The sequence below is a fragment of the Aplidium turbinatum genome, chromosome 16, assembly GCF_918807975.1.
Source record: "Aplidium turbinatum chromosome 16, kaAplTurb1.1, whole genome shotgun sequence".
NCBI lineage: Eukaryota > Metazoa > Chordata > Ascidiacea > Aplousobranchia > Polyclinidae > Aplidium > Aplidium turbinatum.
This window is the reverse complement of record NC_137487.1, coordinates 2,996,128-3,023,246: the sequence shown is the minus strand read 5'-3', so window position 1 is coordinate 3,023,246 and position 27,119 is coordinate 2,996,128. Positions and strand designations below refer to the sequence as shown.

At 36.9% G+C, this 27,119-nt stretch overlaps 1 long non-coding RNA gene across 1 annotated transcript; it reads left to right on the top strand.

The window, feature by feature from the left end:
- Positions 1-20,463: 20,463 nt before the first annotated feature.
- On the top strand, positions 20,464-24,877 carry LOC145785583 (uncharacterized). The gene is made up of 3 exons (XR_014291193.1): positions 20,464-23,754; positions 24,041-24,150; positions 24,581-24,877. It is a non-coding gene; the product is annotated as an uncharacterized LOC145785583 (long non-coding RNA).
- Positions 24,878-27,119: the final 2,242 nt, after the last annotated feature.

Here is a 27,119-nt window from a genome sequence, read left to right as displayed (position 1 = left end):
TGGTAATAATGGCAATTGTATCAACTATCAGCTACACTTTGTTTTTATGCAGTATGCTCAAGATATGCATTTGAAATAAGATCATCGTTGTATGAGGTTCTGGGGCCGAAGTATCATCCTACAACGAAACCAATATAAACTAGGTTGTATAATTAGGAACGGCATAGCAGTAATCTACAAACACATTGCTCACTCAACTAGTTGACAACTAATTTGGCCTATTTCAATGTATGAGGTGAAATGTGCCATGTAGACCTACACTATAAGGGAATTTGGACCACATTAGCAAATTTTCAAAATTGTATTGAAAGCCAACACAGCACTATACAAACCTTCAAAACACCAGTCACTCTTTGTGGCCATGATAAAAAATAAAATGTTTAAAACAAAGCTTCAATTTAAAATCAAGATTTGTGATACAAACTTCTATAGAAGTCCAGTTTTAATGAACTTGGTCAAATATAAAGTGTGTCTTGATACAAAATATACATTATTAGGCCTTAAAGTGCATAAAACGTCACCAAAGCAAGGTAAACTTTTATGGGGGGGCAAGCATCTCAGAACTTTTGCATTGTCTATGTTGTATTACAAATTTTCATTTGTTTTAAACTTTGGTGTCCCCCCAAATATATTTATAGATCTGCCACTGGACATAACTAGCATGTTTGCGATGACTTTTAAATGTTAAATATGCCTTCAATTGAATTCGTTTTTCTTTGTTGAAACGCAAATCAAGCGATATTGTGTCAAAAGCCTCAACAAGTACCGGCATGCGAAACTACCAGGAATAACCTATCAAGGATTTTTCAGTCAGAGGATAAAGATTCAACAACCAAACAGCAATAAAGCCAGCAAAAAGAAAAGGTGGCAAAACCATAATGGTTTAAGTGAAATAATCAGCACTTTCAAATATAGAATAGGTAGGCTATTTGGTATGATCATTAGCTTCATACTTTAAAATAACATTTAAGTAGTAGGAACTTGATAGTCAACTAGTCATTTTACTCACCTTCTGGTTATGGTAGGCTCTCATAATGACATAAGCATGGTGATCACTGGTTGATTTTACTTCATAACTTTCATAACATAAGTTTCATAATCATAGCCTAGATTTTTTTATGTGTAACAATCTATCGAAAATAAAGTTCAAAACAGTGGCCTAAACCTTGAAGAATGAAAAATAAATTAAGTTTGACGAAGAAAAACACAACTAAGAGGCATCTATCTTGCTTAAAAATACAATAAAACCCTTTCAAAAAGTCTAAATTTCAGCAAAATCTGCCCAACAAGTCACTTTTGATGTAAAAAGCAATTTTTCTATCAATACTTCACAAAAAACTAACCTACCTCGGTATTTTTTCGCAAAACTACCTAGACTGACTTAGCAAATACGCGACCTAGGATTCGTTGCGACAGCTTCAGCTTCCACTCAGTTCCGATCGCTTGCGACGGCTTGCGATTGTCTGAGACCTAACGCACGAAATACGTACGCAATGTAAACGGTCCCAATCACTTGTGTGTGATGGATCGAGCGAGGCGTATTGTCGGAGTGCTTACGCACGGAAAACGCACGTAGTCTAAACCCAGCTTTAGGCGGTGGCTTCTGTCAATTTCATAATTATGAAGGTCAAAACCAAGATTGCTGCTACAGAAGTCTTCAATTTTTTATCCGGGTCTTCAAGTTTCGCTAACTTGTATATTACCATGGAAAAGGAGACAGTTCTTTCTGGAGTATTGCTCTATCATTTCCTACTCTCCTTTTAGTTTATTGATGTCATTGTTGACGTCTTTTGGAGTTTCATTAAATTCTTTGACTTTGCTTTTTCATGTCATTTTGATAATCCATTTTCACAGCTTCATATATCAATGAAAAAAATATTTGAAACAATTTTAAGAGATTAACGTCTACCGTTTAAAGTATGTGTTAATTAAAAGAGAAGGAGACATAATTTATGGTCTCTGTTAAAGAAGGACCTTTAGTGTAAACTAACACACGTTAAAATTATTTGGACTTGAACCAGTCAATTCACAGAACTCACGACGTGATACATCTTCTTTTCCACCATACTATACTTCCAAGTTTGATCAACTAATGAATTGATAGATTTAGAAGTCTTTCTAGTATTATTTACTTGTTTCTGTTTCTTGCTTTAGGCATCATAAAGTAACACACTGTTCACTTCAAACTCTGTTATTTATAATGAATACAAAGGACACAGCTTGATTAAACGAGGGCGAAGCATGAAAGCAAAAAAATTAATTGAATCGTCACAAACAAAATAATGAAGAATCATGTTGACCACGTAATGATATAACTATATTATAACTATATTTAGATGCTTTAAGTATCTGCTTTATGTGGATCCCTTGTGGACTTTACGCCCATTCAAGGTTAAAAAGTGTCGCAAACCCCCTCTTTTTTAATTTCATATATCAATTGTTTGAAGCTGCCATCATGAGAAGGAGCTGATATATTACAATTGTGTCAATGAAAGCAGAATTGTCAGCTATTTTTTTCATTGCTTCAGTCAACACATTTTTATCCTTTAGGGCTGCTTTGACAATGGATTTCAGTTGTTCTTGTGACCATTTTATTCAAACAGGTGATCAAATACAGATGATTATAAAGTTATTAATGGTATATTTAATTAGGTACAAGTTCATTAAAATCCTATGGATCTATGAACCTTTCAAAGAATAGACTTCTAAACTGACTTTCACAGCCATTCGACCAAAACTTGACATGAGTGAAGTTGATGTCTTCTTTTAAACAAGAAATAATTAATGTGTTTAAAGAAAAACTAACATAACAACTGTGGTCATTTTCGTTCGTCACCAAAACATAGTTTTTACAAACTGTACCAATATCTGCTTTAGCATAAACACACACCGTATATACAGTACTGTCCTTGACCATAAAAGGTTGCTTTAATTTCGTTTTGCTGTTTGTTTTTATAATTTTCTGAGTAGTCAACAATCAACATGAACAACTATTTCATCACCAGTAAGTTCATTAATTTACCGTTTATATTCTTGACTTAGCACACGTTTCTGGTAGAAGTGAATCTTTAAATCTCATATGGCACTCTCAAAATCTACGACAAGCTCCTCTCTAAACTTTTCATGCAGTATCTTGTAATATTTATCACCCTTTTTCCATTGATAATAGGGAACACTTTCGCAGTTAGCCATCAAATCAGCATCTAAACTGGGACACTTGTTGCACATGCCTTAAGGGCAAGCTTCAGTCAATGGAATGCAAGTTACTTTTTGAACTAAGTCATGGCATTTTGTTGGAAAACACAAATTGGTTGCTTTTGATACCTTCACACATAGCTCACAATCTGAGCAAAGACATGTAACTTGAGGTATGTTACTGAGATTAAGTTAGTCTCTTTTTGATTTTATGTACCGGCACATGGTAGAAAATTTAATCGCAGACAATTCAGGGTCTTCACTATTTATTAGAATGGTATGCAACTCTCTAAAGGTTCATAAAACGTATTTTTGGGCTTGAAAAGTTTTTTCTTCGGTTTTGTTTTTGCCTACATAAATTTGATTTCTTTTGTCTCGTCCGTCGAAGATTTTGACCTACCTCAGACTGGATTTTTAGTGAAGGTTGTTGTTTTTGTCCAAGACAACATCAGATGCTTTTTTTTGGTGTTGCCTCTATACACTCTTCAAGTAACGCCTTTGCTATGTATTTTCGCCGATTGTTTTCTCTGGACAGACTTTTTCTTGTTTTGCTCTTACTTCTGTAGAGTGCAGGAAATGTCATCTTCACTTCATTACTAGTGTATTTTCCAGGCATGACAAGTTTACTACAAAACTATTTACTCACCTCCGAAAACTTTTACTGTGGATTTTCTTATGCTTTTAAATTAACTATGATTCTCCCAGAACTTCCTCTGAATTCTCATCACTATTTTATTGATAAAGTGAATGTCATCTGAGACACCGAGAGTCCGAGACCTAACCCTGGCACGCCGTCAGCAAGAAGCGGTTGACTTGATAACATCGAAATATGTTGAGAATTAAAATAAATATTTTATTCTAATAAAATGCCCAAAGCAATTCTACAGTAACATTGTCTTGCTAATAGCCCATTGTGTACGTATTATACATCATAATTGATTTGAGTGAAACAATTGCCATTTATGCAATACACAATGGTTTAATACTTATTGCAGTTGAAAAGGTGTGAAAATGATCGAGGTCTCAAGTCATTTTGCGGTAGCTGTAGTTTGTGGGTTTTAAACAGTGGATAAATATAGGCCGGTGAACGGTTGGAGAAATATTTGGCTGAAGATCCAGTAACCGCTGACATGCATTATGTTTAAATGTAAGTCCAGCAGCGTCATAGAGCTGTACTTCATTAATCACTTCTGCATCATGCAGACTTTTGAGGGGAGAATCACATTGTGATCTAACATTTTTAAGGTATTGTTCAACACTTTTTTTTATTCCAGTCAGTTTTCTGGAAATTAGATGAAAGTTCTCTGTTAGACCTCCCCAATCCCCGGACTTTTTTTTGTTTTCATCTATATTGTGACTTTTCTGCATGGGTTTTCAATGCTGATTTCAAAAATATGCATAAAATTTTTTTTCGATCAACGTCTGGGAAGTTATTCGCTGTTGCTTTGCAACAACTTTTCATAAAAATTACAAAAATCTCCTTTAAAACCCCTTTACTTTTAACCTAGTATCCTGATATCTAGATTATCTGAAAGCATTTCCTCTGCTGAAGAATTTAAAAAAAAAATATTAAAATTGGACAATCGGTACCAGAGTTATGACCGTTTAAGTACCCAGATTATGCAGTCACGCATGACTGATTTTTGTTAATTTATTGCCAAATGATACTAGAAAAATGGTGAAAGTTGCTGTCATGGGGTTTTTGGGGGTAAGGAGTTCAAAAAATACATTAAAAAGTGTCTCAGAGCAACAGAAAAAAAGTTATTAAAAAATTGATACAAACAGTCATGCATGAATGATTTTGTCGCAGTCGCTTCATTCCTACAACGAGATGTATTCCTTAGGCACCACAAACGTTAAATGCCTGGAGTCATATACAGTATAACGTGGAACCGATCATCTCAATGTAGCTAATATCTGGGTACCCATTGCACTTGATGTTAGAATACACGCTACATTGCTCGGAAAGAGCTCTGATCAAGTGCAAGATGGTCACAGTCCGCCACAATTTCAATAGCATCTCTTACCCAGCATAATGTAGTCTATGTATTTAGATCATGTGGCAAAAAATGGATTAAGTCAGCTGAACTTAACGATAACCTTCTGTAATGCATTTCAGGTTTCACTATTGATCAGTTAGCATTTTCTACTTGTATCTTGTATGATTATTAGGGTGGCTCTTAAAATTGAGTTTTTGAATTTTGCTTGGGACACCCTTTCAAGTGGTGAGGTTGTCAGAAAAAATAACTCTTGCAAATTTTTTTTAAATTTGAAGTTGATTTAGAGGTGGCCCTCCCCCCCTAAAGTTCTGTGCCCTCCCTCAAAATACCAAATCTGCATATCTCGAAAACCACTTCAGCTAGAAATACAGTTTTTGTGTTAAAAGATGCAGAAAACATGGTTTTCTATCTGCTTTCTGAACATTGAATGCATCTACCTTGAGTAGAAAAGCAGTTATTTAGAAAAAACGCATTTGACCAAATCTTGATTTTACAACCTTTTTTGTGACCACGAAACCGTCTACAAAATTTCGTTTTTTTGTCTTAATTTTTGCACCTTAGAGGGAACACTGGTAACGATATTCATTTCAAAATGTAATTCTGGTCAGTACTGGAAGAAGCGGTATTATCGACAATATTTTACATATTGCCTTGCGTATCGTGACAGGATGTCTGCGACCTACACCATCGGACAATTTCCCTGTCCTTGCAGGCAACCAACCAACTGAGTTTCGTCGCGAAGAAGCCATCCTGTCTCTTTCTCGCCGCACTACGAACCCCAACCACTTGCTCCACTCAAGTCTCTATGAGTCTATGAGCGAGCAATCGAGCATCCTCGGCAACTGAAATCGAGACAACCATTTGTATGTGACGCACAACTCCTGATGAAAACCGCTGAAGACCAATCCATCAGCGCGACTACCTGGGAGGACAACAAATGGAGCTCAGAGTGGAAGAAGAACTCCTCAAGACTCTAAAGTTGTATCTCCGACACCAGCCCCCATCCAACCGGAATGCATAATTTGCCAAGGAAGGCCTGGGTGCGGCTCAACCGCCTGCGTACTGGGCTAGCCTACAGGAGTCAGACTATTCCGCTCCAACATGCACAAATGGGGGATGGCTCCATCCGCAATCTGTGAGTGTGGCAAAGAGGAACAAACCACAGACCACACCATCTGTAACTGCGCCAAATGGGGTGCGTGGTTTGCTTGAACTGGATGACGAATCAATGGATAAATGGACGAATCAAAGGATTGCTGCTCGACACTTGCTCAAGCATCTAAACCGCATCGCCACTGCCCAAGAGTGGTAAAAGACAGAGCCCTTGACCCCTGGAGTAACAAAGAAGGTTTAAACGAAGAAGAATCGACAATATTGTTCTTGTTGGAATTTGGAAACAGTTTCCTGTGTTCAGTAACAACTTGCAAAAGAAACTGAAGTTGTGGCTCATCTTCAGTTAAGATTTTGTTAAAATCCTGGATTAGACTTAGAGCAACTCCTCTCTCTGCTCTGTCATTCACTACTGAAAGTCCCTTCGCCATGTGTAAAGCTTGAATAAATGCACCATCTTCAGTCCAATGAGCAAGATCCTTTGAAAGTATAATTATTGCTTCATCTTCACCCAACAGCTGAAGAAGCCATTTTGAATTAGAGGTGTAATACTGTTCTAGACCCTTATTGCTAAGAAACGCATCTACTTTGATGCTTGGTCTCCTTGGTGGACGTTCTCCTGTTTCATCTAACATGGTTGCCACCATTAGCTTTTTACTTTCCACAGACAATCAAGAGTCAAACAAGGCTAGTCCAACCATTTCTTCGGACAGATACCATGAATGCAAATCAAGCTTTTTGCATAAATCGCCTTCGCCATCCAACAAGTGCGATGCATAGCACCTGAAGCTGGAAAGCGGATTCCACGCTCAGGAGTTTCTCCAAGGAATATGATAAAAAACGGTTATTTTAGCTATGCATGAATGCATAAAAGTTAAAGAATACTTATTTCGTTTATTGCTTTACCAGTTTTACAGGTTAGTTTATGAACTTTGTTAATTGAATAGGTTGGGCCACAATACTTGTTTAGCACTGTTTTGTGCTAGAATACCGAAAACAGGTTTTTTCTAAATAACTGCTTTTCTACTCAAGATAGACGCAATCACTGTTCAGAAAGCAGATAGGAAATCATGCTTTCTGCATCTTTTGACACAAAAACCGTATCTCTAGCTCAAGCAGTTTTTGAGATATGCAGGTTTTGTATTTTGGAGGAGGGCGCAAAACTTTAGGGGGGGAGGGCCACCTCTAAATCAATTTGAAATTCAAAAATTTTTTACAGGTGTTATTTTTGCTTACAACCTCACCTTTTAAAAGGGTGTCCCACACAAAATTCAATTTTTTTTCATTTTTTGCCAAATAAGAGCCACCCTAATGATTATATAACGTATTGTATACACTTCTGCTGTCTGATATTCCGTGTGTATTCATGTATCCATCATGGAGCTGAGGAAGAGTAAAATAAACAATGGTGGTTTGCTTGGTAATTTGCAGCCTTTAAAACATTTTAAGGAAGGACAATTTAGACCAACTACTGGAGATGTTCTTCAGAAATACATATATCATCTTCAATTAAATCCTCGTAACCACCAGAGTGGGAAGCTCGCAGCTTGGGATCCAGCAGTATGTCCAGCAAAAGTATGGCAGCCTGCTTGCATTCCACTGATGACAAAACAAAATATCCAAAACAAAATTATTCGTTTGGTTGATGAATACAAGAAATACAAACATGACAAAAAGGGATCTGCTGCCTTAATTAAATTTCGAGAAACTCTGACAACAAGATTTATGATATCTGCTAAGAATTCCGAAAATCTTATTAACAAAAACAAAACATTGCTACCAGAAGATAAGGCAGAAGATATACAGTTTCTTAAATTACTTGAAACAAACCAACCAGCATCTCTTGGACCGCTTGATAGAAAAAGGTTGAAACGCTTCACAAATTATGCATTGAAGAATCGAATAAAGGTAATAAAGTATGATGTATGTTTATTCCCAGTATAGTTAACAACCCAATGATTTTTAAAGTAACATACCTATTAATTTTTGATACGGATGCATAAACAAGACGTTTTTTACAGATAAATGCAGATTCTCAGCCATCTACCTCAGGACTTAATTTCCTCTCCTCGTCATTTTCCCAATAAATTAAGTCGAATCTGCACTGAGAATCTGCATTTATCTGTAAAAAATGTCTTGTTTATGCATCCGTATCAAAAATTAATAGGTATGTTACTTTAAAAATCATTAGGCTGTTAAGCATACTGGGAATAAACATACATCATACTTTATTACTTTTATTTGATTCTTCAATGCATAATTCTTGAAGCATTTCAACCTCTTTTTATCAAGGGGTCCAAGAGATGCTGGTTGGTTTGTTTCAAGTAATTTAAGAAACTGATACCTTCTGCCTTATCTTCTGGTAGCAACGTTTTGTTTTTGTTAATAAGATTTTCGGCATTCTTAGCAGATATCCTAAATCGTGTTATCAGTGTTTCTCGAAATTTAATTAAGGCAGCAGATTCCTTTTTGTCATGTTTGTATTTCTTGTATTCATCGACCAAACGAATAATTTTGTTTTGGATATTTTGTTTTGTCATCAGTGGAATGCAAGCAGGCTGCCATACTTTTGCTGGACATACTGCTGGATCCCAAGCTGCGAGCATCCCACTCTGGTGGTTACGAGGATTTAATTGAAGATGATATATGTATTTCTGAAGAACATCTCCAGTAGTTGGTCTAAATTGTCCTTCCTTAAAATGTTTTAAAGGCTGCAAATTACCAAGCAAACCACCATTGTTTATTTTACTCTTCCTCAGCTCCATGATGGATACATGAATACACACGGAATATTAGACAGTAGAAGTGTATACAATACGTTATATTAATCATACAAGATACAAGTAGAAAATGCTAACTGATCAATAGTGAAACCTGAAATGCATTACAGAAGGTTATCGTTAAGTTCAGCTGACTTAATCCATTTTTTGCCACATGATTTAGATACATAGACTACATTATGCTGGGTAAGAGATGCTATTGAAATTGTGGCGGACTGTGACCATCTTGCACTTGATCAGAGCTCTTTCCGAGCAATGTAGCGTGTATTCTAACATCAAGTGCAATGGGTACCCAAATGTTAGCTACATTGAGATGATCGGTTCCACGTTATACTGTATATGACTCCAGGCATTTAACGTTTGTGGTGCCTAAGGAATACATCTCGTTGTAGGAATGAAGCGACTGCGACAAAATCATTCATGCATGACTGTTCGTATCAATTTTATAATAACTTTTTTTCTGTTGCTCTGAGACACTTTTTAATGTATTTTTTGAACTCCTTACCCCCAAAAACCCCTTGACAGCAACTTTCACCATTTTTCTAGTATCATTTGGCAATAAATTAACAAAAATCAGTCATGCGTGACTGCATAATCTGGGTACTTAAACGGTCATAACTCTGGTACCAATTGTCCAATTTTAATAATTTTTTTTTTTAATTCTTCAGCAGAAGAAATGCTTTCAGATAATCTAGATATCAGGATACCAGGTTAAAAGTAAAGGGGTTTTAAAGGAGATTTTTGTAATTTTTATGAAAAGTTGTTGCTAAGCAACAGCAAATAACTTCCCAGACGTTGATCGAAAAAAAATTTTATGCATATTTTTGAAATCAGCATTGAAAACCCATGCAGAAAAGTCACAATATAGATGAAAACAAAAAAAAGTCCGGGGATTGGGGAGGTCTATTCTCTGTGCATAATGGAGTTGTAATCTACATAATCAAAAACAATGATCTTACCATCTTTGTTCGACTTGCAAATAACAATAGTGTGATTATTGACAAGGACTTCAGTTTCGTTAGACTTTTTTGAGATCAAGACTAAGGTTATTCTTGCGTGAGAATACGCACCTTGCATCTTCCAGGTTCCTCATATTTGATCTGACTGATTTTGTGTAAGCAACCGTTTCCTTGTCAAGTAGTACAACATCTGGCCTAGAATATTTGGGGATTTTTAGTTTCTTGGGTACTTGAGGCAGTGGGGGTTGTGTGGTATCCTTAAAAATGCATTCCCACCCGACTCTTCTGATGTGTTTTTGTGTGTTATGCCATTCATTAGTTTCCACTTGTTTGGACCACCCAGGTGAAAGAACAAAATTGAGGCCTTTCATGAGCAGAAGTTTATCTGAATCAGAAAGTGGTGTTTTTGATTTATTCAAAATCATGCTTTCCACATCAAATCGAAAATATCAGTTTATAGTTCTTCAGACTGTTTAATCGCCTTTAAAAAAATTTCATTTTTTTTGTTTTTTTTTCAGTCGCTTTTGATGTCTTTTTTACCTTCTCGAATTCTGCACTGATAAACTGTTGACTGTTTTTTTTAATACTTCAATTTCATTGTTTTGAGTAGGCCTATTCAGTTGAAGCATTACTTCTAATTTTCATACAAAACTTTTCATGCAAGCTGTCAATTCTCTTTTCAGCATTAGTTTGAGATTATTTTTAGGTTAAAGTCGATGCTGGTCATGAACTGTTTAATTTCTTCTATTTTTGCCATCTTACATTTACAATTTAATCGAGGTATTTGCAGAAAAAGTTTACCAAGGCATTTTCAAATAAATCAACCTTATGCACTTACTTAACCTTGATTACAAATAGCATTTCTATGTTCGGTGACAAGAAAGTTCTATGGATGACATTCTATGAATAATTTAAACTTATGTCTTTTCATCAATTGATGTGCAGTAGATTAGGCAAAAGTATTTTTTCATTGCAAAGTGTCCGTGTCACACATCAGAGTGTGCTGCATGGTGTCAAGGCCTTTGCATGAGAAGAAATGTTTTTAAACAATTCATTTTTCATTACAGTATTTCTTTTAAAAATTGAAATATGGTACTTTACCAATCAAAATTGTCATCGTCTTCGACTACTGCATGAAGCTTTTTATTCATGCGTTAGATATTTTTAAAGACAAAACGATTAACCATGGTTTTCAGACGGATGGATATAATGGAAGAACGTTTATGAAAAAATCTTTAGTTTAATTATTAATTTCTTCAAGTCTTTTTAAAAAAAATAAAAACGCATGTATCAAAAACAACTAATAGAAAGGTTTTTTCAGCAAAAAACATTCTGTCAACATACCACGTCTTTGCTGACTGCAAAAGCTTTACCTGCTTTTTAGTGGCAAATATGACATGTTTCTTCCCACTGGACAATCTCATTTAAAAGAAAGTCGTCCGGCAAGTGTTTAGAATCTTGATTCTTTGGCCTTTGCTTAAGCCTGTTGTAGTTCGCCACTTTGGGCAGGTTGTTCAAAATGTTCAGTGAAGATAAAGCTTTACATTTTGAACTATCTATGACCTCTTTGGCCATAGCGTTTTTCACAATTTGGGCAGCTGAGTCGAAAGGTCGTAATCGTAATTGGTCTTCGGTTTTTTATTCCTTCTTAAGAACTGCTGCTTCTTTAGCTCCAAACGTCCCAGGGTGGACACTGGGCGTGTGGGGTTGGATTTCTTTGAAAAAGAGAAAGGCTACTGCGAGACTGTTGGACTTTTGCACGGCTGGTAACTTTTTTTTATTTCTAGTTGAACTAGTCCAAGTGGCAGAAGAAGGTGTGTTTTTTGAAGAGTGTATAAATAATTAAATATCCATGGCTGTCAAAGAGCTTATCTTTGCCTTTGATAGTGCCTCCTTTCACAATCCAAAGCCTCAAGCCTCAATCTCGCCAGGCCTTCCAGTTGACGCACAATCTTCACGTTCGGAGTCAATAAAAGACGTTTCTTTTATCATTGCTGCGACAGGAAGAATTTCTCTGTAGGAACAATCCGCAAGAGAAAAATGCATTGAAGATCTGGTATTTACGTCTTTGGATATATCATCTTCTTAAAAACATGATTACAACTGTTAAGTATTTAAATTGAGGTAGCCATTTCTGCTAAGGAGAGTAGGGTGCATGATTGGAAAACGAGCGTCGTATTCGTTGAGCCACTTTTCCATATAGACTAGAGTATAGAATTTCTAATGCAGCCACACATATGCTATATAAATAAATACACCTTTGTAGACTCCATAATCACGCATAATCAAATGTGCTAATACTTGTTTACAACAAGGTAGACCAGTAAATACAAAAAAAATAACTTTTACATGTGAGACTGTGAGTCCTCACTAAAATATTGTTGAAGCATAAATGCTATTTACTGCACAATATGCTTATTGCAATGAGAAACACTTAGTCACGTGACGATATTTTATAACGTAATTAACTGCATTGAATCCACGTTTATTGACGGTTATTTACATTCTCCGGTGCTTTCCAGCTTGAAAATCCCCCATTTACGTGTAATTAACGTCGCTAGACATTTCTCAGAGCAGAGATAAAATTTTGCAATTCATGTATCGTGTATACACGACATATGTATCGTATAAACGACATAGTTTGCAAGTTCTGATATTTTATGTCGATATCAACAAGAAAAAATGATGAAACAACAGCTAAATGAAAAGTTAAGCATGTGTTTACAGGGAGAAACCACAAGCAAAATTTGGTAGTACAGCGAACCAGAAACAGTGTTTATGAATTGCTGAAAAAAATATGCATTTGCTTGTAATTCATTTTGAATATTATAAACACAAACAGGTCTTGCATAAACGAACTGAATGCTGGTGACATGCAGATTTACTACAGCGTTGGCATTGGCTCAAAACTTTTGCAAGATTGTCTTTTTTTGCACCTACATCAACGATGTGTTTCATGCACTCGTCACAACCCTTCTTTCTGGATGCATGAAAATGCAGAATTTCAGTGAGCTGTCCTTGCTTCGAGCTGCTGGTGTTGGCTGACTTGCCCAATATCGTTTCAATTTTTGTTTAAACGGCTGTTGTGAGGCCTACTTTGGATCGAAATTCTATTTGTGGGTGAACAAGCTGCATAACTAGTCCCCACTCAAAATCGAACGAGTTCTGTTTTCTTGGGTCAATGCTTTTATTGAGGGCCATTATTGTGGATGCATTTACTCTGCATGTGTCCAAGATATATGTAAAGCTGGTAATAGTACATCTTCGAGATTTGGACATGCAGGAGTATGCACTGATCGTTTGTGCTATAATATCAGTCCTTTTGCAAAATCATAAAATTTTTAATTGCCCTGTTTTAATTTTTTATTGTTTTGGTAACGCCAAGCAGTGGCAATATTGAAGACATAAAGAGGACATTTCTCTTGCCAGTGCTCTTTGTGTTGACCACATATGAATTTAAATTCAAAATTTTCTTGTCCTTCTCCCAGACAACTCTATAAGAGCACGCTTCCTTATTTCTAATGTCCAAAAGGTCTTTGGGAAACCCTCTTTGAATAAATTTTACAGTTTTGGTGGACGTTAAACCAGGAGCCAGTTGGCCAGCGGCATCAAGGTGTACAGCGCACGTACGTGATGTTTCTACCTTGTAAGTCGTTTACCAACATCTTTTGCATGATCGATTGAACAGTTTTCCCACTCCCACTGACGTAATGTGGTCCTGGCGTTCCCTTTAGCTTTCTGGCATAAACGTCAGCTGTGAACGTGTAACTGTAAGGAAAGGGGCACGCATTCATTGATCGAAATAATAGTTCTTATTTCGCCGGCTTATTTGGATTACATTGTCGAAAGCTAACTTAAACTCGCATGGGATATAGTGTTTCGTCTAGCGAAAGATAATCTTCTGGTACGATGTGCTTCGTGCGGTTTTCATTGAATTTCTCATAAAGGTCGCAAAGAGCGATGAATTGATCATGTTGCCAGAGCTGTTCTCTGGTTTCATAGTTATCAAACGTAATGTGTGAGATGAGAAATTTGAGTCTGTTTGTTGACATTGTTGCAGTAAAAATTGGAGATCATTGAATTGTATTTCCGTTTTGTGATTTGCCTGTGCTAGCAGACCACGTAAATATAACAAACCGATGAAAGCATATACCTCTCATCCATTTGTTTCACGTAAATATGTATATTGACTGTCCGTGAACATATGTTCAGGAAGGTTTCTCAAATATTCTCTTATCTTTCTGTTGGTTTCGGCAACAATCCCTTCAACCATTTCTTTTACAAAGAAGAGCTCCCAAGGTTTCCTTTCACCATCCACGTCTTTTGTAATCCCTCTTACAGCAACGAATTTTGTAAGATATTAGCACTACTCTGTCTTCCTGCTGCTTCCGGTTGTGTGGTTTGCCATTGAATTTTGACACCAGGGTCTAGGATTTTTGGCCTTCTAGAATTTCAAGCATAATTTCTTCATTGCTTGGGAGTGAAACAGGGTCATAATTGCTTTCTTCCAGAGCAGAATTGATGTTATTTCTATTCTATTAGGAGTAGGCTGCTTTCTCGTAGTTATTCAGAAATAATCGCAAGTAGATAATTATAGTTACATATGAAAGAAGCGATTTCCTGAACACAGTCTAACATTGATCACAATGTTCATACCATTGGCAAGACAGTTTCTCCACCTGCATTTCCACACCACATGATTGATATGAAGCTTTTTGGGGTGTTCTCACACATTCTCCACGCGCTTCGTTTTACTTACCTTTTTTGTTCCAGGATTGTCAGTTAAGTTTGTCTCATCAAAATTGTAATTTGATTCGGAAGCACCATCTGTTAGCGGTATTTGAATGTTGTCAAAAAAACTGTTGCCTCCTGGCTGAGGTTTGACCTGGCTCTCTTAATATTTGTGGCGAGACGTTGTGATACCTAGTTTCTATGAATGAAGCTTTTCAGCCATTTATCTCTAGGCATAGTGTTTTTAAAAATGGACTTCTCTGTTCAAAGGTGTTTTGTGTAGCCCCAGGCTGCAACCTGATCCAACATTTTGACTAATAACTGCTCATCCTCTGGTCGAATTTCTTTAGGCCTGCCAACATCCTTGGGGTGATTATTTTTTAGTTAAAAACTGTAAAAACATTAAAAACTGTACTGTGCATGAAGCGATCTTTTCCAGTAAGGTTAGCGACAGTGTGACGATTTTCGTCAAGTTGTGTAGGATTTTTTTTTCTTTTGTAGGCTACCGGAGCTATCAGCATCGATTGAAAAACCGTTCATGGTATACTTCTAGCACACTGCTAAGGCTTCATTGAAAAATTCCACAAACTTCTCGTCATTATAAAGAGTTTGACTGTTACACATAGGTCTTCCTTTTGATCAAGGCCAGATACTACATCCAAGGTTTTGCTTTCGAGTTTAACTGACACTCCTTTGGTTAAGAAAGAATGCATTTGAAAACCTGAAATGCATAAATAGCCAATGTTGAAGGTAAGGAGCATTGAATTGGACGAAAGTTTAAAGCTACTTTTCAGAGAAATTTTTTATTTTAAAACTATAGTAAATCGATAACGTACAAATACTAATAAAAATAATAAGGACAACACAAATTCAAAGTTGATGCAGTGACGAAGTCCTCGTGCCTGGCTGCATGTAGCACATTTTTCCCGTTTATTAAGATTTCATCTAGAGTGGAAAAGATAGCAGAAAGTGTGCTATCTATAACACTTATAGAATATAGACATCATGCCCACCTTGTGTCGGACAGCTTTTTCAGTGTTTTTACCTCCCTACTGCAATGTAATTTTTGCATTCTTTGCAACAGTTTGTGGCGCATAGAGCAAGTTTCTAAAAACGGTTTAAGATTTTGAATTTGTGCAAAAACATTTCTTGCAATGACATTGTTGGAGACACTCTGTGCCTAACAATGCACAAATAGCACCGACGGAGATAATTCTTGAATCTCCACTTGAAGACCATTGTGTTTTTCACTCACGTTTGCTGCGTTATCGTAACACTGCCCTCTAAGTTTGGACACATCCAAACCATGATTCTCAAGTGTCTGTTTTATGATGATAAACAGAGTAGCAGCACATGTGTCATCGACTTTAATCATAATAAGGGAAAGCTACTCGTCATGTGCACAATCCATAATTTCATCAACCTTTATGCATAAAAACTCAGCATCTTTGATTTGACATACTACTTCTTCAGTTATAGCATTTGACACCAATTCTATCATTTTCTAATTCTAATTGAGCAATGGCGTTGTGTCACTTTCGCTAATGTGCGCATAAACATGCGACAAGTAGATTTACTAGAATGTCCAGCTTGGCTTGTGCATCTACACCCTCAATCCTTGCGATATAATTTTGAAACTTTCGTTTCCAACGCTGCCACTTTCTCAAAGCTTCCGGGAAGTTTGTATCAACTCTAAACACTTGAGGTTGCAGGAACTTAGTATACTTGTATAACAACCTGGATTAGGCTTTATTGAAACAAATGGCAACTACATCTGCAAATCTTCTTCTTTTGTTTGAGACTAGATCAACTTTCAGGGTAGGTGGTGGAAAGCTAGGTGAGTCTAGCTTCGTCCAGCGTTGCTACATAAATAATTCCTTCCTACAGTACACAATGTTGCAACAACAGAACTGAACGAATGAATTGTTGAAGAAAGCGTAACGTATAAACGTGTAACTTAGAAACCAAAGCGTGTAGAAAACAAGGCATTATGTAACTGAGTAGAATGCTTGAGAAACAGAGCGTCATGCTCAGAAACACACAACACTTGAAAAAGGTAATTTTACGCAATACTCGCTCACCGGGAGCCAAATTCTTTGCCACAATTTTAATCATAGGAATGATCCCACTGATAGTGACATATTTGTTCCCTTCAAAAAAGCCTTTGGCAAGCTGCAAAGCTGTGTTTAGGCGGTTAGATGAAAGCAAAATGGATAAATGATGTTTAAGAAAAACCTGACGGCTGACATCAGTTTTTACAGTGAAGATTGACAAAAGAAGTATATACTACAATGACAAGAACAAAAAACAAGTTTTTGTACTCATTTTATACTTACTTTGACTAGTTTCAGAGCTTTTACGAAAGCCTGAATTAAAATTCAGTGTGTATCACGCAGCTCGTCATGACATGCGTTGACAATATTAGAACTATCATCAGTCACTATGGCTCAAACTTGACTTAAGTAGATATACCATAATCAGCAATTACTGCTTTCAAACACATCACAAGATTGTCACCTGAATGCATTTTATTCACCTCCTTTATAGCAATTACCAGGTGTTCAAGCTCAGATTCATTATACACAAAATGTGCGGTCACTCCTAAGAATGACTGCATTTTAACACTTGACCACATGTCTGTGGTACATGTGATGAACTGAGCATAGGATAACTGTTTCTTGATCTTTGCCTTACAGGCTAAGCACTGATCCTCAATTCTTCTGGTTGTATCTCGCCTGCTAGGTATTTTATATCCAGGAATCAAGTTATTGATAAGTTTTTGAAAATTTTCACCACCCACCAAGTTAATAGGGCGCAGGTCACCCACACTTGTGTCGGTTGCACTGGCTCTTGATGAAATTAGCTACCTTGACCTAAGAAAAAGAATGTCCAATACTTTAATTCCTGTTTCATTAGACCATGGGATATAAATGTACATGATGATGTATGTTTAGGTCCTTGATTGACTTCATCCGCCTGCTCCTTTGTTTTTCCTCCTTTTGTTTTTCCTTTGGTTTGATGAAGACCAAGCTTCCTCAAACCAAAATGGAAAGAGAGAACAAAACAAAACCTAATAGTTCACACTTGTATGATATACATTATATCAGGGTGTAACACACAGAGCAGCATTGCATTTCCTGCAATAATATTGACTTTCTTTACAAACTTTATTTTTTGTGCATACTTTGCAATGCAAACTATGAGGCCCCTTGGTTGCACCATCAATTTCCATGAAAACATATGAGACAAAGGAAGTTGCATTGCATTGGAGCAAACAAATGCCCCGTTGTAATGGCCTACCTATTAATTGTTCCTTTGATGAGCTGCCGTCGTGGATGCTGTGCCATCACTACCTATCACTCAAAGATGATCCAAGACAACAGTTCCTTCCAATTCATCATGAAGCACTTTTGCAATACTGATATTCTTTCCATCTTCAGGAATTGCATGAGACTCACCAGGTTCCCCTACTATTACATAATGCTCTTCCAGCACAGAATTACAATAATATTTGCCGTTAATTTGGGTAACACTTTGAGTTGAATCTTTCCTTCCATCTACATATATTCCATCAACGTTTTACTACAACTCATCATCATTTTTACGCATTTCTTTGTATTTAGCTCATTCTCTTCGCAACTTGCAACGGTCTATAACAAACGTGGTTCCTTCATTTGTTTATTTGTCCGTACCATTTTAATACCATGGTCTTTCAGAGCGGCGGTTGCTGTTACAGAGGCAGCTAAATTAAATGTTATACTTTTTCATTAAATTTTAATGCAAAAAATCATTTTTTTGCAAAGAACTTAATTTATAAGCATTTTAAAGAAAACATGTCTCTTAGAGCAGATATAAACATATGTATTCGGCATCTATAGACACTAAAACCAACCTTCTAACATGTATGTATCAAAAGTTATGGTGTATTCGAGAATTTTTGCTCGCTCATGGTCACCAGGTGGCAGTAGCGCTTTCAATAGTGACAGCTACACCCAAAAAATGTTTTTAAAGGCCGTTTTGGGTCATTTGGCCTGTATACTTACAGACCCATGTTTTTTGATTGAGAAAAAAAAATTCACTCCATCCTACTTTGCATGGCTTAGGCCTAGTTGGCAATCTTTTACATAGTGTTGGAGGCAAACATTTCACATGATGGTTTTGGAATCCTCCAAACAGCTTATCAAATATGCAACAGCAGCCTCAGTGGAAGAAGATACTGGATGGTCAAGTAAGGGCCTTGTACACAGCTGTCTTACAAGCTCTTTATGAAATGTGTACAACAAAGTCATGGCCTGTCCTCTGTTTCTTTGTTTTTCTTAAATAAAACATAACAGTTGTGTATTGACAGCTCCTTCAAATATAAAAACACTTTCGTTGTTTATTTCAAACTGTTTCTTGTAAAAGCATAATACGAAATCATCCGATTGACGTGATTAACCTCTAACGTGTATGACTGTATGTATTGTAGTCCACGATACACTTTGTTTTGAGCATCACTTTTTTTCGACTATCTGTTCCCTGTGCCCACTTTCCAACAGTACAATGTCTCACATCATGCTTATGGCCTTCACAATATGCTTCTCCTTCCAAGCAAGCGCCGTCACTTTTCCTTCATTCAAAGCAACATGCGAATGTTGTGGCAAGTTATGAGGACCCCTTATTTCAAAGGCTTTGAATTAAGGGCTCTATAGGCTCTATAATCATGTTGTAAGCAGGCCTTATTTTGTATAACCTATCTTCATTATTGCCAGGCATACTGGAGTTGTTATTAAAATGCAGCAGAGAGTTTAGAAGCTGGACGTTGGAAGTCTTTATTTCAACTGAAAACACTTTCATCCACTGCCTTACTGATAGCTCACCAGTGAAAATTAACTTTTGGATATTCGGCATCACTTTGAGAAATGTGGGGTAATAAGAAGATTAAGAAGCAGCACTTACCGCCATTGGTGGTGAAAAAACATTTTGCTTATTTCATGCAATCTATGCAGTATGCATATCTTTTGAAATTTCTCAATGGGTTTAGTCTGACAGAAACAGACCTCATATTTACTTTTGATGATGGCTGTTTGCCTGTTTGTACTCTACTGATGGTTTGAGCTGTCTTTTCGCTCTGATTACTTCGTTGCGCATTTTGCAGCTGGCAAACCGCACAAAGGTTGGTCTACCATGCCATGTAGCTAGAGTTTCGTCGACTGCAATAGTGTTGACAGGACAGAGCTTATTGGAATTTCTGTTAAAGCAGATCTTAAGTGAAATTTATCAGAATATATTTCTGTGTCCGGGAATGTGGCTTACAATTTCAGTCTCTAGTGTGCCGAGGTCTTGGCGTATTACCAGATTGAAACATTTTCTAACAAAATACTTCAATTAAAATGTTTGTGAACTACCATGATTTATTGATACAAAAAGCTAATAGTCATCACGAGATAATAGTTCATTGCTTTAATACACATTTTAACCCTTTGTTCCTCGACTCTTGTTTCAACCTAAACTGCTCAAGAGGGTTAACTGCGCTTTTTGAACTTGCTTAATCAGCTGTCACATGTAATCTGCCAAATCGACAAAGCTAAGTTTGATTTACGTCGTCATCGTAAAAGTGATAATAAAATAAACAAAATGAAAAAAGAGAAACTCATTGTATTTAAATACAAAAAACTACCTGAAAGGGGTGGCAAACCAGTTGAATACCAGCAAAGCAGCGATTACATTGAATAAATTGTCAATTGCGATGTCACGGTCAAGAACAAAAAAATTAACTTGTAGTTTCAGTATAAATAGAATAGAAGTGATTGTAACGTAGTTCCAAAGTTCATGGCAAATAGGTCACAGAGATATAATAAAAATGATTACTTGTATTAGATTTCTAGAAGACTTAATGATTTTTTCCAACATTTACAGGATCAAGAAATACTTTTATGGCTTTATATTGCCTAAAAACGCATGATTGTTAAACAATTCGGCTGCTATCACATATTGAAATTGCGAAACATGAAAGATGTCCTAGGACTTTGCATATTTCCAGATTGAAACATTTTTTTAACAAAGTCCTCCTGGGATAGTTTCGTTCAGTGGCATCGTAATCGCAAAATAAAAAGCACGCGTTTGATAAATCTTTCCCAAACATTTATCCCAGAAAATTTAGCAGAAGGGGTAAAACGTATGGTTAACAATTTTGTCTGGTTAACAGTACATAATTATAATCGTAATTACGCTATTATCGATTTGCAAGTTATCTTTACTGATTATCGTGGTAGTTGTCGCCCAGCTTGCAATGAATGCCTTCATGGTGTGCTATCACTACGCAATTTTCACACAAAGTTTTTATCTTTAATATGCTTCATTGCGTTGTGCCTTTGACCTGCGGCTTTTATCCAACACATTCCACGTCATTTTAACGATTCAGTTTCTATTGGAAATGATTTCCGTGGTAGATATCTGGAAGCACTATTGTCCAGGCAACCGTGCCAGACAGCACGATCTGTCACTTTTACATTGGTTCAACGTCTGCAAACGTTGAATCCATTTAAAAATGACGGATTTTGCTGCCTGCGGTTGCACGAACTGCCCAAAAGTAGGTTGACCTTGCGCCATATGACCATTGTGTGACTGTCGTTGTATCTGGGACTTGATTGGGCTTATGGCTTAATCCAGGGTGGGCAACGTGCGGGCCGCATGTGGCCCTTCATTTTCTTCCAGCTATTTTTCCTCAAATAAGGCTATTTAAATTAAGGCTATTCTTATCTCGATTTACACAATTTTGAAGCTTAATTAGGAAGTGATATGACCGTCTTTTCACTCCCATGTACCTGTGAAATAAGTTTTGCGCCTGTAGAAATTCAGCTTGAATTGAATTCACTGCAGGAGATCTTGTACAAACTTTGAATAAGATAAACTCCATTGCTGAAAATATGAATTAGTGTTTATTTGATGTGCGGCCCTCCTGTAAGTATTACATTTTCCTAACTGGCCCTTGTGTTAAAAAGGTTGCCCACCCCTGGCTTTGTCCATGTCAAGTTTTATAAGAACTCTGTTTCCGGTGATTGTTGCCACTGAATCATTAAAAATACTGTTGATGCGCCAAGTATTCAAAATAAATAAAAGTGGCAAGATTGTCCATTGCTTTGATTTACCGGTACTGTAGTTTTTATGGTATTGTTTTCTATTCATTGATCCGTTAGACCTGCAATCCTGCATGTGCACCACCTTTTGTAAAATCGTATAGTTTGTAAATGGCTGTATTGTTGACAGAAGCATCCAACTTTTGCTTTTTATCTTCATGACGTAAGAATGCGGAGCAATTTTTTCTCCAGCTATTTCTAAAAACATTCGTAGGAATAGACTTTCCGATCTACACTGCATAAACTGGTCATGCTTCAGTGACCAGCTTTAACTTGTTTCTTAACTGACATGGATCATGACATGGATGTTCCAGAATTATTTTTTTTTTATCTCTGAACGCTTATTTCCATATTTACCAAACCCTTCGGAGTAGATGGCTCTTGTATATCTTCTGAATTTAAATTAGACAAGTAGTAATACGTTTGACTGGAATATTTATTTTTGGCAGGCTACAATAAATTTTCTGGCAGTTGGAAAAGAAAATCCCTCTTCAGTATTGTTAAAATTTTGCAACTTGTCATCATTCTGCACATTGTCAATATTTGCCAGTCACTCCTTTGAAGAACCTTACTAGCATAATTCCATTATGTTACGTTATATTTACGTTTGTATGTTTTGTTTTAAGCTTAAAAGTTGGTTTTGTGTTGCACGGTGGTTAACATTCCAGCTTGCTGCTGATCTTTGTGGATAGACCAGTGCTCCATAATCTTTTGTTACTACCGGCACACTTCCAAACTTTCAATATTCAGTGGTACACCTTGACCAAGACACAAAGTTAAGGCCAATTTAACCTCATTTCCCGTCACACCAAAGGGCCGCGGATTATTATCGGTTGTGGAGCATTGTATCATTCTGTATTCTTTTGTTCTTGAAATGTGCGCCAATGCTTCATTTATAACATTCATTTGCATCTAGCCATTGTTTGTTACTTGTTACTTAGCAGAAGTTTACAGAACCATGGCGTTTGTGTATGTTCTTGCGTAAAGCGTCACGCCCTAAGATGTTTTGTTTTTAGCAACATGTGATGAGTTTACAATGCGGCTTGTGCTTTGTTGTTTTTGTTTTGTATAAACTTGCCAGAACGTTGTGTTCTTTGCATCAATTGCTCTTATGTAATCGTTTCTTAAGACACAAGTTGGAAATCGCAGCTTCCCAGTTTTTACTTGAATTGCTTACCTGTTTGTATAAAAGAAGCTGAAGATTTAAATGAATTCAAAGCTCGCTTGAAAACGTTCTATTTCACTGAACATTATGACTGAAAGTACCGTATTAATTATCACCATTGTCATGTATACTTGTATAGCGCAGAGAGCGTAGTTTGCACTGTGGATGTGGCTCTATATGTCCTGTTGTGTTTTGAATGTAAACTACCTATAAAAGAACACTGCAAAATAATGACAAGATGTTATTAAGCTGCTGTTTGCAATCATTGAAAGGCAACTGTTGTTTGTTTTCTCAGATTTTTACATATATCAGTACTGTGTTTGGTGTGTACTACTTGCTACATAGAAAGAGTGCAACAGCATACCTCCTCTGGCGCTGTGAATAACCACATTCGTTAATTCACTGTACATTTAATTTACCAACTGTGCGTTAATTTACCAAATTCACTTTAAATTGGCCAACCTCGATCTTGCAATGCCAGGCGGTTGTGGCTCATCATGTTTGCTTCAGTAGTCGAAGAAAGAAAGCTACTGCTTGCTGAGTCATATCTCCGTGCTGTCGCTGCCAGTATCCGGAGACCCCCATATCAATGTAACTTCATGTGCCACCGAGAGCATTGGACTCATCTTTTGGGTTGGTATCTCATGGTCAAAGCCTTACCAATCCACAACACATGACAGCGTGCTTCACTGCAAGGTAAATATCCTCTCCCGACTTCACTTCAAATTTTAGTAACCCTTTTGTGCACTGTACCTTTTTATTACCCCTTTTGTTTTGTCAGCATTAATCTTCTTTGCTTAATGCACAGATACACAATCATTACCGTTAACATCCTTTTTCATGCAAACGATTGAGTTTCGCTTTTAGCAGCATGATCGTTGCTTACTTCAAAATGTAGATACTAACGACCTGTTTTAACGATCCTTTTTCATGTTATGCGAAAATGTAACTACATTTGTAATGTCAGGATTTTGCTTTTCAGTCGTCAAGTCCTTGTATCATGAAAATGAAACAATCTCCCTTCTGATGGTTAAGCAACGATGCACGATAGGCGACGCTGTCAAACGCGCTGTTGGCGAATAAGAAAATCAGGTAACTATTTAAAGATACAGTATTAATGTAACATTCGCCGCACGGTAACACAATGCATCATGGTCATCAACAGCTCAGCTATCGCTGATTTTCATCAAAAACTTTCAACTGTGCTGAGTTGCACCTAAGTTTAATATTCAGTTAAAGTTGCTCTTTTGTAATTAACTCTGTCGACGCATGATATTGGTTTGGTTCCTAAAGCTTGTGCCAGTTGTCCCCGCGTGCATAGTGATGTTAAAGTTAAGAGCTGCAAAAATGGTAATCCTGTGTAAAATATTATATCGATTTACAGCTTTACTAAAAGGCTTTGATATTCAACAAGATTTTCAGCAGAAAAGAAAAAGCAGAAACAAAGTGTTTTATTAACACACAAAACGAATGTTGTTTGCTCTGAGGAAAAGCCCATTTATAGTTGACTTATTTGTTATAGACTTTGCAGCGAAAGACTTATGAAAACTACAAACGAAGTTTTAATTTTGTGTCATCAAGAAGGACGCTTTGAAGTTTTCCATTAAAACACAACATCTTGTGAAAGATATCTGCTCTGAAGTTATCAAAACAAGCACAACACCGCGGAAAAAGGATTCTTTCGTTTTAAGCCATGTTCGTACAAAAACTGGCACTGGGAGCTATTGCTTTGATGTGATTTGACAAACTGTATTGGCATATATCGGTTATGTTATATTCATATGTCGTTGTTACAAAGTTTCCAAAATAAACAAGTGAATACTAAGTGTAGTATAAATTTTGTTATAAATGAGTTGTTCAATTGGAAATGTTTCCCCAGTCGATTGCTGAAGTGAATGTTGGAGGATCATGTACCACATGGGAACATTCTCATCCACTGTTTCAAATTAACGAGACCAGGAGCCTGTGCCCAAATGCATTCTACATTGTTGGAGATTATAGAAGAAAACAAATGCAGGCCTCGAAATTCACGGCGGACATGTCCGCCGTCACAGCATGTGATGTCCGCGGAAGTACCATCTAGATCGGTCATATTTGTCCGCCGAGAAATAATACAGGAAATACCGATACAAATCGTCATTGCAACATAGCACGAACAATCCCGCGCATCTAGAAAATGTAAATACTGTATCCCTTAGCTTCCATTCAAGTAGGAAAATGTTCGATTTTCACATTGATTCAACGATTGATGACATTGAATCAGCGTAACAAAGGTGAATTCTTCGCTAAGAATCGATGGGAGTACGGGTACTTCCACACTAATCAGCAGTAGCGCACCCAGGAAAAAAATTTAGGGGGAGGCTAATTCAGAAATGTCGGCCGAGTGATTTGCGACAATAGTGTCAGTAACAATAGACCAGTGCCCATCCCTTTAAACCAGTGGTTCCCAACCTTTTTGTTGTCACGGACCCCTTTAGACAAATTATTAATTCTGCGGACCCCTACCTAAATTTTGCCTGACCAAAAGTGCCATGCCGAAACTTTTTCAACGTATAAGCAAATTTAATGAGAGCGCTGTTGTTGCCTTTCCTGAACTAAACGACTGAACTGTGATTGAGTTTTTGACAATGCAACACGCATGTCATTTTCAACGTCCAGGCGATTTCGATGTTGTTTTTATTGTAACAAGAGCTGAGAATCCTGCCTCGCAAAGGTAATTAAGTGGTTCTGAATGGTAACAAAACAATAATCGCTTGCTTTGCCAAGAATGGGTAGGTTTGTAGTTGTAAGCACCAAAATTCTTCCACAGTTTTTGAATGAAATTCAATGCGTAATAACTCTTAATCTCAAATCAATTAGGTCATCTTTACTGAGATCGTCATCACTAATGTTGTTCAAGTCAAAAAGAAAAGGATTTCGAATCCATGTTTCAACTTAGTTCGGCAGGTGTTCTAAATTAATATAACGTTGAAATGAGATTTGAAGGGTTTCTAACTGTGCGCAAAATTTTTTTCTCATGGAGATCACAACAGTATCTTTTCTTTGAGTTTCATCCATCAAGATCTTCTAACATTGGAAAGTTAGCGTAATTGCCTGCTTCCAATCTGTGTTTTCAAACCGGCAATTTAGCTAAAAACGCTTTCAGTTTTTCAGCTGTATCAATTATTGTCACACCTGGTCCTTGAATGCCACGATTAACATTGTTAATATGACCGAAAATATCGGCTAAGTAGGCCATGCCGTATAGAAAAGTTTTACTCCCAAACAATTTTGAGAGGGGACTTTCTTTTGCTTTCAGAAGAGTTGATACCTCATTTTTTAGCTGCTGCATTCGTTTTTAAAATTCTCTTCTAGATAACCAACGCACCTCAGAAATGATACAAAAGTACTTCGTAATCTGACCCTACTTCTTGACAGAGCGCTTTAAAAGTATGGTGGTTTACAGCTTTGCTATTGATGAAATTAACGACTTTCACGCAATTCGTCAGAATTTCTTTGAGACTTGCTGGTAAAGTTTTTGCTGTAAAAATTCATCAAGGTAATCACGGACCCCCAAATGCTTTCTCACGGACCCCCAAGGGGTCCGCGAACCCCAGGTTGGGAACCACTGCTTTAAAGGCATTAATAGCCCACAACCACTGGTTGCCGATACATCAGGATTCGTTCTCTCAATAAGATGAGAAGTTGGCCTAGTGATCTCCATGCTACTAGCACCATCAGCATCCTCACCCCTACGTCCACTCTTGCAATCTTCTACAGATTTTGACTTTTTCGTCATATATGACAAATAGAATTACAGTGTAGCTAGAATTACAGTATGTGTATTTCACATTTTTTTTCATTGCAGCTCCAACTAATCCTGTAACATACACAAACGGCATATTGTAATATAAACTGCATGCATGAATTCTATTGGCATCCAACAGCAAGTTGCCCTTTTCAGTTGGCTTTACATAGCCAGATATAGTGGGATCAATTGCACTTCGATATACAAATTATGCCTCGACAAATGATTCCTTTAATTGACTCAAATTGTTTGCATCATCTTCAGTTATGGTCCT